This window comes from Cydia strobilella, chromosome 19 (genome assembly GCF_947568885.1).
Source record: "Cydia strobilella chromosome 19, ilCydStro3.1, whole genome shotgun sequence".
In the NCBI taxonomy this organism is placed as follows: Eukaryota; Metazoa; Arthropoda; class Insecta; order Lepidoptera; family Tortricidae; genus Cydia; species Cydia strobilella.
In genome coordinates, this window is record NC_086059.1 from 7,920,606 (window position 1) to 7,933,339 (window position 12,734).

General features: G+C 33.8%; 1 protein-coding gene across 1 annotated transcript in view; it reads left to right on the forward strand.

The window, feature by feature from the left end:
* The window catches only part of LOC134750125 (TWiK family of potassium channels protein 9-like), a 58,082-nt gene that overhangs the window by 26,806 nt on the left and 18,542 nt on the right, over positions 1 to 12,734 (forward strand). The window lies entirely within an intron of this gene.

Below are 12,734 nucleotides of genomic sequence, written 5' to 3' on the forward strand. Positions count from 1 at the left end.
TAAGTGTTTTGAAGTTTCCACTACAAAGTTTTAAAATATAAATCTGCAGGCCAGGAGTCAAAGAAAGTTTCAGATACGCCGCTTCAAAATATGGAATAATTTACCACCTCCAATTAGGCTAAAAAGTTGCTTGCTCACCTTTAAAAAAACATTGCAAAATATTATTATTTAACAAATAGCTTTAACATATTTAATTAATTGTGAAGGTGCGTAGGGAGTCTGGTTCTGGCTGAAAAACAGCGCTGAAGTGTCACCCATGTGGGTGGGCATTTTCACAATCATGCTGACGCCAAAACCGTTTGCCACATGATTTAGAAATATATATATAAATTTGCTTATATTTAATATTATTAGAATAGTTATTTTAAATTAGGTTAGTTTATATTTTGTACTTCATTTTTCATTTCATTTCATTTCAAAAAGTTATGGGTTTTGAACAAAATTTGTATCTTAGTTGTATTGTATGTAAATGTGGATTGTACTCAGTTTGTATAAACTCTGTAATGTAATATTAGATAATACTATGCTCAGTAATCAGTATGTTTCTGGCTTTCGTGTAGGCAAAGAGAATAGATACCTAGTATAGAGGGTCAATATTATAGCACATTTTGTAGTCACTGTAAATTTACCACCATCTATCGACACACGATTAAAACTAAAAATTTAAATGTATAAAAATAACAAAAAATGTATATATATATATATGTATGTATGGATCTGAATTTTTTTAGAACGCCATATGACTTTGACCCACGTTCTTTCACTGATATGTGTTAAAATTGTTAAAATAAAACGGTGTCGTCAACGCCATCTAGCCGAGTATAGGCCAAAGGTGTGGCGCCATCTATTCGAGAATGACTTTCTTGATATCTGAGGCACGTTTTTTCCTTAGATTTTATTTATTTTATACGGAGTTATATATCTTTGGTGTAGGTAATATAAGTTAGGTACAGAATAAATGAACTGAAAAAAACCTTGTCTTATTTGGTTTCACAGGTTTTTTAAGAGCAACATGAGTATAATTGGGGCCAGACGAAAATAATTTCAAACTTTCAATTGCGTAGATACTTATACCTACCAATATTTTCTTTATGAATACCGACCAACGAAGTACTTGATGATAAGTTTCGATAGGTCGGATGTAGATAGGTACCTAATTACCTATAGCTTAAAAATTCAATGTAGTTTTTACGAGTATATAAAATGTTACAGCTGAAGATTAGGTATGTTTTTTTCGTTTGTAACCTATTGGGTTTACAAATTATGCATAATTAGTAAATGTACTTTAAAAATAATTAAATTTATATGACTCGTGTATAAGTCAATATTTGTATAGAGTGCAAAGTATAAAATCCTATCCCATAACTGGCTTTGTTACAGTACAAACTTAAGTCCCTGTAAACATAAGTCTCGATTTAGCTACCCAAGATAATTAAACCGACGTTATACACACTAAACCTAGTCCCAAGGATTAGCCTCGTTTTAAAACAATGTTACCCTGAGACCTAACATCCTTTATGTAACAGTTACAAAGAGTAATGACCAGAGGAATAGACTTAGCCCCGAGAAAATTCTTTTAATACGAACTGCGTAGTTCTACAAATGTAACTTTGCGTTTGACTTAGGATTTACTCACATACAAAAGCCGGAAATTTATTAAGAGTTTTAGATTTGGTTGGGTGAAAAGTTAAGTTTGTTCTAAAGATAAGGTGTAAAAACGTGCATAGTTCTGCATGCAGTGTATCCAGCTTTTCTCTGCGTCTTACGTATTAAGTTTTAATTTGAAGTAATTAAGCTAGAGTTTATTTATTTAAAATAGGTAAATATTTTCACTATATTCTGTAAACAGCAGACTAGTAAGAATACGTATCTAAACCTATTTGTAAATAATGCACAATGATAAAAAGTTACAAAAAAATAAAGTTAATCCGCAGGTATATTTACAGAATAATGTTTTTGGTAATAATTCTGAGGGACCGGTTATTTAAAGCTTTCAGTTTAAGATTATCTCGCACGTGGTGACTCAAAATACGAATTAAGTTAAAAAAAAGTATCATCCTTGGCTACTTATCTATTTGTTTCTCGTAATATAAATTCAAGTTTAAGTTATTATGTAGATAATCATTAGGGTCGGTTGTACCAAACTGTTTGTCATCGTAAAAGAGTTGGCTAGATTTTATTGTAAAGTTTCATAGTAAACCGCCGCGGCGCGCCGGGTGACGTTGATCAGTCTGTCAAGTGCGGATGGTGCAACTGGCACTAAGTAACACAAAGTTTGGCTTTATAGTAGGTTATTAGTTTCATTTAAGCCCAAGTTCATCTGCCTTTCACAAACTGCATTACTTGTTTTTTACTTGTAAACCGGGAGCTGAATAGCATCCAGTTTATTTTATTAGCTAAAAAATAATTTACATGAATACAGGCTAACGAACATAGATGCAACCTTACCCCCTAATTCATAAACGTCTACTAAAGTTGACAAGCCGTTAATAATCGTTTGTCCCTTTCCATCATACCAATACGTCGGAAAGGGAGAAACGATTATTAGCGGCTTGTCAACTTTAGTACTTAGACGTTTATGAATAAGGATGTTACTGTAGTGAGCGGCCGTCACATAAATATTCGTATAGGAGAGCCAGTATATTGACAAGTCTTCTTTAATGGTCCATCTAATTTGTTGGTGATCTGTGTGTTTGATAATACTAAAAACACATTTTCAGTCTAGAAGTTTCTTGTAATATTGAATACTTAATCCGCCTTAATAAAACTTCAAAAATAGAGCAAGTTTAATATTATAATCTCAATATCGTATCTTATTTAGTTAACGGCGAGCCTTGAAACTGGTTTCTGCCAACTTTCGCCCCGAGTATCGTGGCCGCAAAAAATGTAAGAAACTAAACTATAACAAAGGGAAAGAAGTTTTTGAACGCGAAGACACAACTTTGCCGAAGAAAACTTGCGTCTCTTTGTGACACATGGTCAGAATGCTGAAGTTTTTTTCTTTGTAACTCGATACTGGTTTTAATAAGAGACAGAAATATCAGAAAAGGATGTCTGTGAAGAGAAATGTAGACAAGAAGCAAAATTAAGTTTGTGGTTGGTTGGTACAAAGTGGAGTCTTCATGCTGTAAGGCTGGATTTTAACCAAATCAGTAATTTGGTGTGATAAAAATAATGATACACTTCAAAGTTTAAAGTATTTATTAGCGAGAATCATGGTCAGGTACAATTTTATTATTTAATTTGTTTAGAAATTAATACTATATAGACTTAACATTTATTAAATTGTTAATGTTTATTTATTATGATTATTTCGTTTAAGGCCAACGAAGAAACTATCGGGTAACGTGAAAACCTTTTCTCTCTCTTCTTGAAGATATCTATATCGAATTTAAAGAGAAGTATGAGATTTTGCAAAATACTAGATTAGAACCCTGTTCGCTCGGATAAAATCCATACTAATATTATAAATGCGAAAGTATGTCTGTCTGTCTGTTACCTCTTCACACTTAAACAGCTGATCCGATTTAGTTGAGGTATAGAGATAGTTTGAGTCCCGGGGAAGGACAAAGGGCAGTTTTTATCCAGGGTTTTATATAGGGTGGAATTTTGTATGGGGTATCGATAAAAAGCAGATAATAAATTATCTACCCAAATTACTAACTCCACGCAGACGAAGTCGCGGGAAAAAGCTAGTAAATAATAATACTAATTTTTAAGTAAGGACACACGAACTAGCCGGCGCTGTACTCGATACTCGTACCGTACAATCGAAGTTAAACTTTCGCTTTGTGTGGTAGGGCACAGGACAGCGGATGTCATTCCAGATCTAGAGCAGAGCCCAACTGGGGAAGTACCTCCACCTTACAGGAAACCGCAGCCAACTAACACTAGACCCTACTCATAGTGTTGTGTTCCTGCCGGTGAGTAAGGTTGCCAGAGCTCAACGAGGGTGCGGAGTATTAGGGTCGGCAACGCGCATGTAACTCCTCTGGAGTTGCAGGCGTACATAGGCTACAGAGGTGATTGACATCAGGCGGGCCGTATGCTTGTTTGCCACCGACGTAGTATAAATAAAAAAACATATTAAAACGACATTCTGAAATGATATGAAATAAGTTATGAACATTCAAGTAACAAATATCTATGTCTGGCAATACAGAGTATATATATTATCAAAGTTACGAGTAGGTACGTAACTTTGATTGTATGGCAGAGGCTTTTGGCAGCGGGTTCTTGTGACTTTCAGTCACCACTTTTACGGCAATAAATGTGACTTTTTAATCAAAAGGTTTAATCAAAGGCTTGTATATATTAAAATTAATGTAACCCAATTTAATAATACCTATGTAACGTGTAATATTTAAAATATTATAAACAAAAGATTAAGACTAAAATGTATAGAAAAGCTTCAACAGTCACTCATTCACTCATTGTTATGCCATTATCTAATCTGATTGTGTGGGAATATTTATTTACGCTTTGGGTAATTTCTGACAATTTTTGAGACTTGTAATATAAATAAGAATATTTTTAAAATATAGATCAGACAAATTGAAACCAATTTTGTATGAGTAAAAAAAATGAAAATTACTCCTCTACATATTGGCTTCGGCTCCGCACATGCCTCACAAAATGCCCGGAACATTATTGTTGACCACCACCAGGAACACGTTTTCATTCAATTTAAAAAAAAGATATTACCTATACACACAATAAGTAATTAAAACAATAAGTATCTATATTCTCAGTTGATTTTTAAGTTGTATAGACACACACAATAAATTATGTTATCTATATTCTCAGTTGATTTTTAAGTTTTAATTACTTATTGTGTGTATAGGTAATATCTTTTTTTTAAATTGAATGAAAACTTGTTCCTGGTGTCTGTAATAAAAAAATAGATATACAGGATGTCCCTAGCCATTGGACAAAGCCGAAATGTACATAATTATGCATTAGGGTATTTAGAACCAGTATACAAAGTACACAAAGTACACAGACCTTAGCCATTGGACAAACCCTGAAATCCCACGTATGGTTACTTCTCAGGAATGCTCTAACGTTAATATTTTTTTAATTAGAACAAAAAAAAATTCAAACAAAATTTATTTCCAATAATCGACAACAAAAAGAAAGATACTGTATTAATCATTGGCAGTGCTTTTGACAATTTGTTCGAAAATGTGCGGCAATGATGACATTTGTCAAAAGTCAGAATCGTATTAGTGTCATAAATAAAAAATATAATCAAAAAGGTCGAAGAACGTTTCATACTATTTATTACCTCAGGAGCTATTAACAGGCTGCTCCAAAGTAAAAAATCGTAATTTGTTAATTTCTTCGTAACCGCTACACCGGTTGTTATGATACTTTGTACACTGGTTCTAAATACCCTAATGCATATGTACATTTCGGCTGTGTCCATGGCTTGGGACACCCTGTATAGCCAGCGTGCGTCTCGCCCGCACCAATACATGTACGGACAAGTACGAGTGAAATGCACGATATTTGAATGACATCAGTTAGATGTCATTCTGATATCAGTGTGCGTTCCAATTGGCCTGTAAGTTGATTAAACATTCAACCGTTGGTTTCAGTAATCGTGTTATAATCACTCGGACCTTAATTACTTTTAGAATACATTTTTAAATATATATTTTAAACGTATATTTAAACAAATTATTCATATTATTTGTATAATGTTAACGGTGCAATGTGTAGAAGAGAATGCCACGGTACCAAATATCGCCAATCTCGAAGTATATACTAAGCATTTTAGTTTTAGAATATTTTTTCAATTTATAGGGATTCATTATGAACTTCGTCTATTGGAAAACAAACATCTAAAAGTTATGGATACCGAACACTCGACCCTTATAAAGAAGTGACCCACATTGCGTAACTTGTGCTAAAATTTATTATAGGCCTTTAAAGTGGAGGACCCGCTACCCCTTTTCATACAAACGTAGTCCTCATTTTCCTCCCTGTATTGTAGAATTATTAAAAATATATTGACACAATTTGTTGTATATCAACCACAGCTATGCCCCTACGTTTGATTCGAATTTTTGATTATTATAGGAGCATTTAAATGTTATGAAATCTGTTTTTCGCACCTAATTTTTATAATAATCAAAAAAATCTAAAAAAGTCAAACGTTAGGGGCGTGCCTATGGCTAATATACCTACATCAAATTATGTAAAAATGTTTTCCATAATGCCAATATCCAGAGTCCACGTTTGTCTAGAGAAGCGGCCGTCCCCTTTCCTCTTAAGTATTTGGCAGTGAAATGGAATTGTTACGTTTCGGTCCATTATTTCTTTACGTGTCAACAGGAAAGGTGGAAGCGATTTTTTATTGACAATTTTAATGTTATTTCTTATTTCTCGTTATCTTTTAGTTTTATTTGCTTAAATGTCCCACAGAGTCCCACTGCTGGGCAAAGGCCTCTCCCCTTGATCTTCACCACTCCGGTTGATGTGCTTTTTCCGGCTAGTTGCTAAGGAATGTCATCCCGCCATCTCCGTTATCCCCCTCCCCCTCCTCTTTTAGTTGATCCTTGTTGTCTGTAAGTTATTTTCCGGAAGAACAATAAAAATATACTTAAGTTAATTGATTCGTTTAAAAAGACCATAGTAGGACATTGATTAACCACGATCAACTTGCCATATTAATTATTGAGTATGAAATAAATTCATTAAGAGTAATGCTATAGTGTATAAGAAAATAAATACGTAGTAAAATTAAGTATAGATATAAGTAGGTACTTATTTGCTCAACATTTTGAAATGCAAGGTCAAACATAAACAATAAATTACTCATTCGACCTTCCTTCATAATACTAATCTAAACATATTTCAACAAATGTACAGAATTTGTAATCAATTATCAGTACATGTTGAATTATTGTGTCTGCTATTCACTCGACAACAAGACAAACATTTTACCCGCACACAGTCCCGTGCATGATTTACGAAGCAATTTATTATTGTTTTCATTCATTCTTTGTTTCGTAATTGCGAAAATCACACATTCTTTACGCGTGCCCTGTTTTTATGAACATTTAATTTAATTTATTTTAAACAACCCTCTTATAATTACATTTGGTTGACGACGTTTATATAAAATATACATAATATATGTATATTTTTTCGGAGGCTTAAGCTATTTCGTTGTCGGATAACGTACGTTTGGAAGTCGTTAACAATACTGTTAAATGAAGATGGCGTATACGATTGTGCCGTTCAAGGATCGGGTTATTTAGCCACGAGCGACGCTGTCGCTAGATAACACAACTCATGGATGCTGCTTAAATTATCTGTAAAGATGGACAAGGCCTAATGATGGTGATACGTATGCTAAACCAAAGGTAAAAAATTTAAAGGCACTTAAAATGTGCCTGCATAGACTGTTATTAATACATAAAAAGATAAACGCAACATTTTATGACGAATAACAATAAAATAACGAACCTGTAACCCATCGCATTTATAAGGGATCAATACAAAAAATATACTGCGTGTGCGCCGTTCCGTGCAGTAACCACGGTGCTATGAGGTGGCAAGCCGGGACACCCCTAGAATTTCTTGAAACTTGTGCTGACTGCAGGTACCCACTTACAACATTAACTTACTGAATGTTGAAATGTAAATTATACTATAGTAAGCTTTTTTAAAAGATAATTGAAAGGAAGCTATATTATCGTTTATTTAACACGCATCCACGATTAAGTAATGTTTTTATTAAGGACAGTCTCAGTTGCTTGCGATCAACATAAACAAATCTTAAAAACAGGTCTAAGAGATTTATCAGAAACTCTTGTCTATTGCCTAAACATAATTGACTATTCCAACTTATTACGAAGTCTGTTTTTTCTCATCTTAGCTAACTTATTTTCAAACTTCGCCAAACAAAAAGCAGATGCCCCATATATCAATTCTAATTTCCATTCAACAAAAAATGTGTTAAGATTGCAATAAAAAACAACCGCCTTAATACAGTTTCCAGAAAAATAAAACACATTGAACAAGGCAATATATCTCGCCGAAACGCGCGTTGGAAATTCGACCGAAAAAATGAATATTTATTTCGCCCCCTCATAAGTTTTGTTTCCTCAGGCGTTGAATATACAAAGAAACATTTGAAATTAGTATCTGTCCGCAGTACAATGGCCTCATTGTGAGCACAAAGGATACAACCCAACTATAACACAATTTCTACCATTTTCGCGACGAGGCAGTCAGTCATACAGAAGAGAACTATTGTGGGGCTCGCCTTACAAATGACTTGACGCTCTGTGACTGAAAGTTGCGTTTAGGCATGCTATCCTTTCACGTTAAATGTAAGGGAAACGGCGACAAATGCCTTATTTTTGACACGTCAGCCAATCAAATCATCTGTTACATTTGTTTGGAAAGGTGACTTTTCAACAAAAATACATTTCATGGTTAGGTAAGTTTGTGATTTGAAGTGTAGTTCATTGCCGTGAACATACTATTTTCTTATGATAAAAATCTGCCCTAAAAGAGGTATCCGGAATCAGATTCAGTATTTATACTGAAATTAAAATAAAATTTAAGTTTGAATAACTAATTGGTTCCTGGTATATTTGCGTAAATGATGTTTTCTAATATTACGATGCAAAATTCCAAATATTCCAATGTGTCCCAATATTACGATGGTAGCAGATAATTAATGCTGTTGCGCGACCCTGATGGCTACAGTTTTTGTGACTTTTAGTTCCCCAGGTAAAATATTAGGTAAATTAATGTTCTAATCGTATGAGAATTTTTATAACCCCATTGCATTTACTATGTGTGCAGGGCACATACGGGAGGCATAGCAAGGACCTAGAAGCAATGATTTCGCTCGGAATGGCAAAAATGAAAATATTTGTGAGTCATATAGTTGATAACTCTCAACTGTCAAATAACTATTTATTTACACTGCCTTGTCGCGTAAAACTGAATCTAGTGCCTACGCCAATTCTTGGGATTAGTTGCCAAGCGGACCCCAGGCTCCCATAAGCCGTGTCAAAATGCCGGGATAACGCGAGAAGATGATGACTGCCATGTCGCGTAACATTACTTTGTAAGACATTTATAATATGGACCCTTGATGCCTAAAATGAATGAATATTATTATTATAACCACATACACTATTAATTCGCCATGCACTACGCTTAATAACCGCTATGTTTTTATCAACGTCCCTGTATATTGTTGTTGGTAAGAATTATTAATGGGCGTCACGTTTTCGTCCAAGACAGACAGCGCATTTGGGGATAATTTACTACAAAGCTTTACTGATATTGTCTCATTATGAGATGGGTTTTTAGCAGTGTATGTATGTTAGTATGTAAGAACAGGTGTATAATTATGTATATGTCGTAAGTTCTACCTTAGCTTCAAAATTTACTGAGCTGATTTTAGTGAATGAAAGTGTCAATTAGTTTGTTTTTATAACACGGTCGGCATTTTAAACATATTTGATATGATCTCTCCATGCTCTGGCTCTAATAAAGTAAGAGCAAACGAGATCCACTTAGACTATCATCATAACAATATTTTATCAAATCAAAAGCAGATATTTAAAGTCTGAATTTCGCTCTAGGTTTCTTGCTTATATGTAATTTAATGGTCACGACTGGTCGAGTCGGAGGGAGGGTAAGAAAAATAAAATATTTTTCACAAGGGATTACCCTACGCTACTTAATGTTATTATAGCTATTTGCTTATTGCTTTATGGAGAATACTGAACTTGCCCACAATAAGCTAGAAGCTAGCCGGAATTGCCACTTGTAGGTCTTTGTGTAGGTAAGCGTGTAAATATTTACCGTAAGTTTTCAATATACTTTATTACACTTGAAATTAAAATTAGATAATATATGATTAACGCAAATTGTTAAACATATAAAAACGCTCTTTTTCCTCAATAACATGGATTTTAATTAAACTTATATGTGATTAAATGCGCTGACCCTACTGTTTAGAAGTCAATTTTGTATAAGGAGAGCGGTCTTCAGAAGGAATGGAAAACTCAAATCACGTTACGTAGGTATACATATAGGGACTCGAAAAATATATTTTAAAACGAGTAAGTGAAAAGCGAACATATAAAAACTGAAGTGTATTAGGAAAACTAGTTATTCCACAAACATTTTCTACTTCTACGCTACGATAAGCGTCAACATACGGCGATAACTGAAACTGATATTTTCGTCTAGCTAGTCGGTAAAAGCTTGATATTCTACACTGCATTATATTATTTTCTAGACTACAACCGCAAAGCCATTCAGATAAAACGAAATTCAACAGAACATACTTAAACTTCGGTTGATATTAGGGAGGATTTTTCGGGATCAATTTAAATTGTATGCGATGGTTTTTAGGTGTCAACATCGAATACGTGTCCCTGCATTTTTTTGCGGTTGTTTTTGTAAATAGGTAGATATGAGTTACTATTTCGTTTAGTGTTTGGTTTAGACAGTTCAAGTTTCGTCATATTTTGTCGATAAAGTTTGAGAAGAGAGGTCTGGATCTGTTCAGAAAATAACTTGATTCATATGTCCCGCTACTATTTCGTTCTCTTACACCGAACTTATTATAACTTAAGTAGGTATATATCACACTTCATTTTGCTAGTTGTAGTTTCTAGCCAAAGGTTCGTTTATAATATGAAGTAAATATTTAAGTGACTTTTAAGGAGTAAAATTTTTTGAGTCGATTGTGCTATCTAATCATAAATATTTAAAAAATAAAAACTTTAAAAGTATAATTATCTAACAGAAACATAAATATCCTTACTTTAGGTACTTTATCAATTCTCTTAGGCTTGGTTATAAGTAACGAAAAATAGTTGTTGTGTGTTATGTTTTTGAACTGGTCTGAACGATCCTCTGACTTGGTGATTGGTGTGCAACTCACTCGTGGTTTTTACTTCATATCACATGCACCAATCGATCGTCGAACGTGAGCGATCTTCAAGATCGTGTCAAAATAAGATCAAAACCTTAGCAAGTTGTTTAATCTGAATCGGGCTCCGGGCAAGAAGTATCACGATAGTTTTTTTTTTCTAAATGCTTACCCTTTACATTCTCCAGTCTTACTGCTCTCTGATGTCTTAGCCTGTTCTCCTAGGCACATGCTACCCAAGTACCCACATGCCACCGGATTACTTCGTATCTCCCGCCGCAGTCTCAATAATCTCCATAACGGCGGCATCTTGCATAAGTGCTGGTATTCGGTTTTATTTTTATTAGAATATGCAGCAGCTCTCAAGAGGTAGTGAAAATAAAACGTATAAATTTAACATATTCGTATGCTCTCAGTAACATGAAAATAAATTTTTATATGATGGTCGTCTTATAGTGGTCGTTTTAGTTTAGACTTCATCTTTTTCTGTTTTTCTTTTTCTTTTAAGTGAATACTTGACATTCGTAAGTATATAGTTGAAGTGTTTCAGTTTTATTCAAGCTTTAGTTCAAAAACGTCACGACTATATAACCTAGATGCATTAAGATTGTTTCAAAGCTAAAAGTATTTACATAAGCAAAAAAAAAACATTTTAACTTAGCACATTATATAATGAGAAAAATCAGCAACCAAGTACTACCTATATTTATATGGCTGTGTGTTAAATAACAATGGCTAACTTTTTATTATAATATTTTTTTTATCTTTCCCAAGGTTTGGCGTTAGAGTAATTGTAGCGTAAAATAAATGCACGAACTTTATACGCTTATAAAACTCTCGTCATTTTCCAAAAGATCCGTCGTCGTACGTTGCATGTACGTTATACCTACTAATTATGTTTAAAAAATTGGATGTATTTTGACAAAGAGGCGTAGAGGTTTAATAAAATTATCCTGAAGGTATTTTAAATGATTTCCAATTTTAGAGACTGTAAGTATAGAAACTGTTATTAAAACCACCCCAAAGGCATAAAAGCGCAGCGCTAGTTAAGATATGTATAGTTTAATTATAGAAATATGCATCTACGAGTACTGAAAACAAATACTGAAACAAATTGTACAAACAAAATGAGTCGGGTTTAAAAATGTTATGTTTTATTTGTCATATTTTACTATTATAATTAATAAAATTTAAGAAAAATACTAGAGTATTTTATGCCCTCTTTTGCAGTCTCCGTAAACATTTTAATTACGTTTCAACATGCGCCCTAATAAAGCGACACCAACTAGGGTTGCATCTCAAGTGCTACAACAACATTACACTTCCATTCTACGACTTACTCGTAAATCCTCCCGCTTGCATCCCTAGATCAGTATGCCCAGGGCAAAATGTTATAAAAGCTTTTATATTGGTGCTTACATAAGACCTATTTAAAGTGGAGAAGTAAGTTTACGAGTAGTAAAATATACTAGATTATGACACAGTACGGAAATAGTGTGAGTAATAAAATCATGTGAGGGTAGGTTCTATCTGCAGGCGCTTGTTATGCTATTTTGAAGTTAGGCTTGTACTGCGTACATTTTGAATAGAATATTTTTTAGACTGGGTTAGTTTAGCTTTGATGGCGGAGCCATTCATTTACTTTTGAACTCATCGTAAAGGTTAGATTCTGATTGTAAAAACATTGCAAGAAGCCGCGTTCAGCGGTCAATTTTGATAAGGTTTGATCTCGCTTTGGGACGATCTAGAGTCGTGTCATCAGGCACCTCATACGCACCAATAAGTGCTAACGAAATGCCTGAATGAAATGAATTAG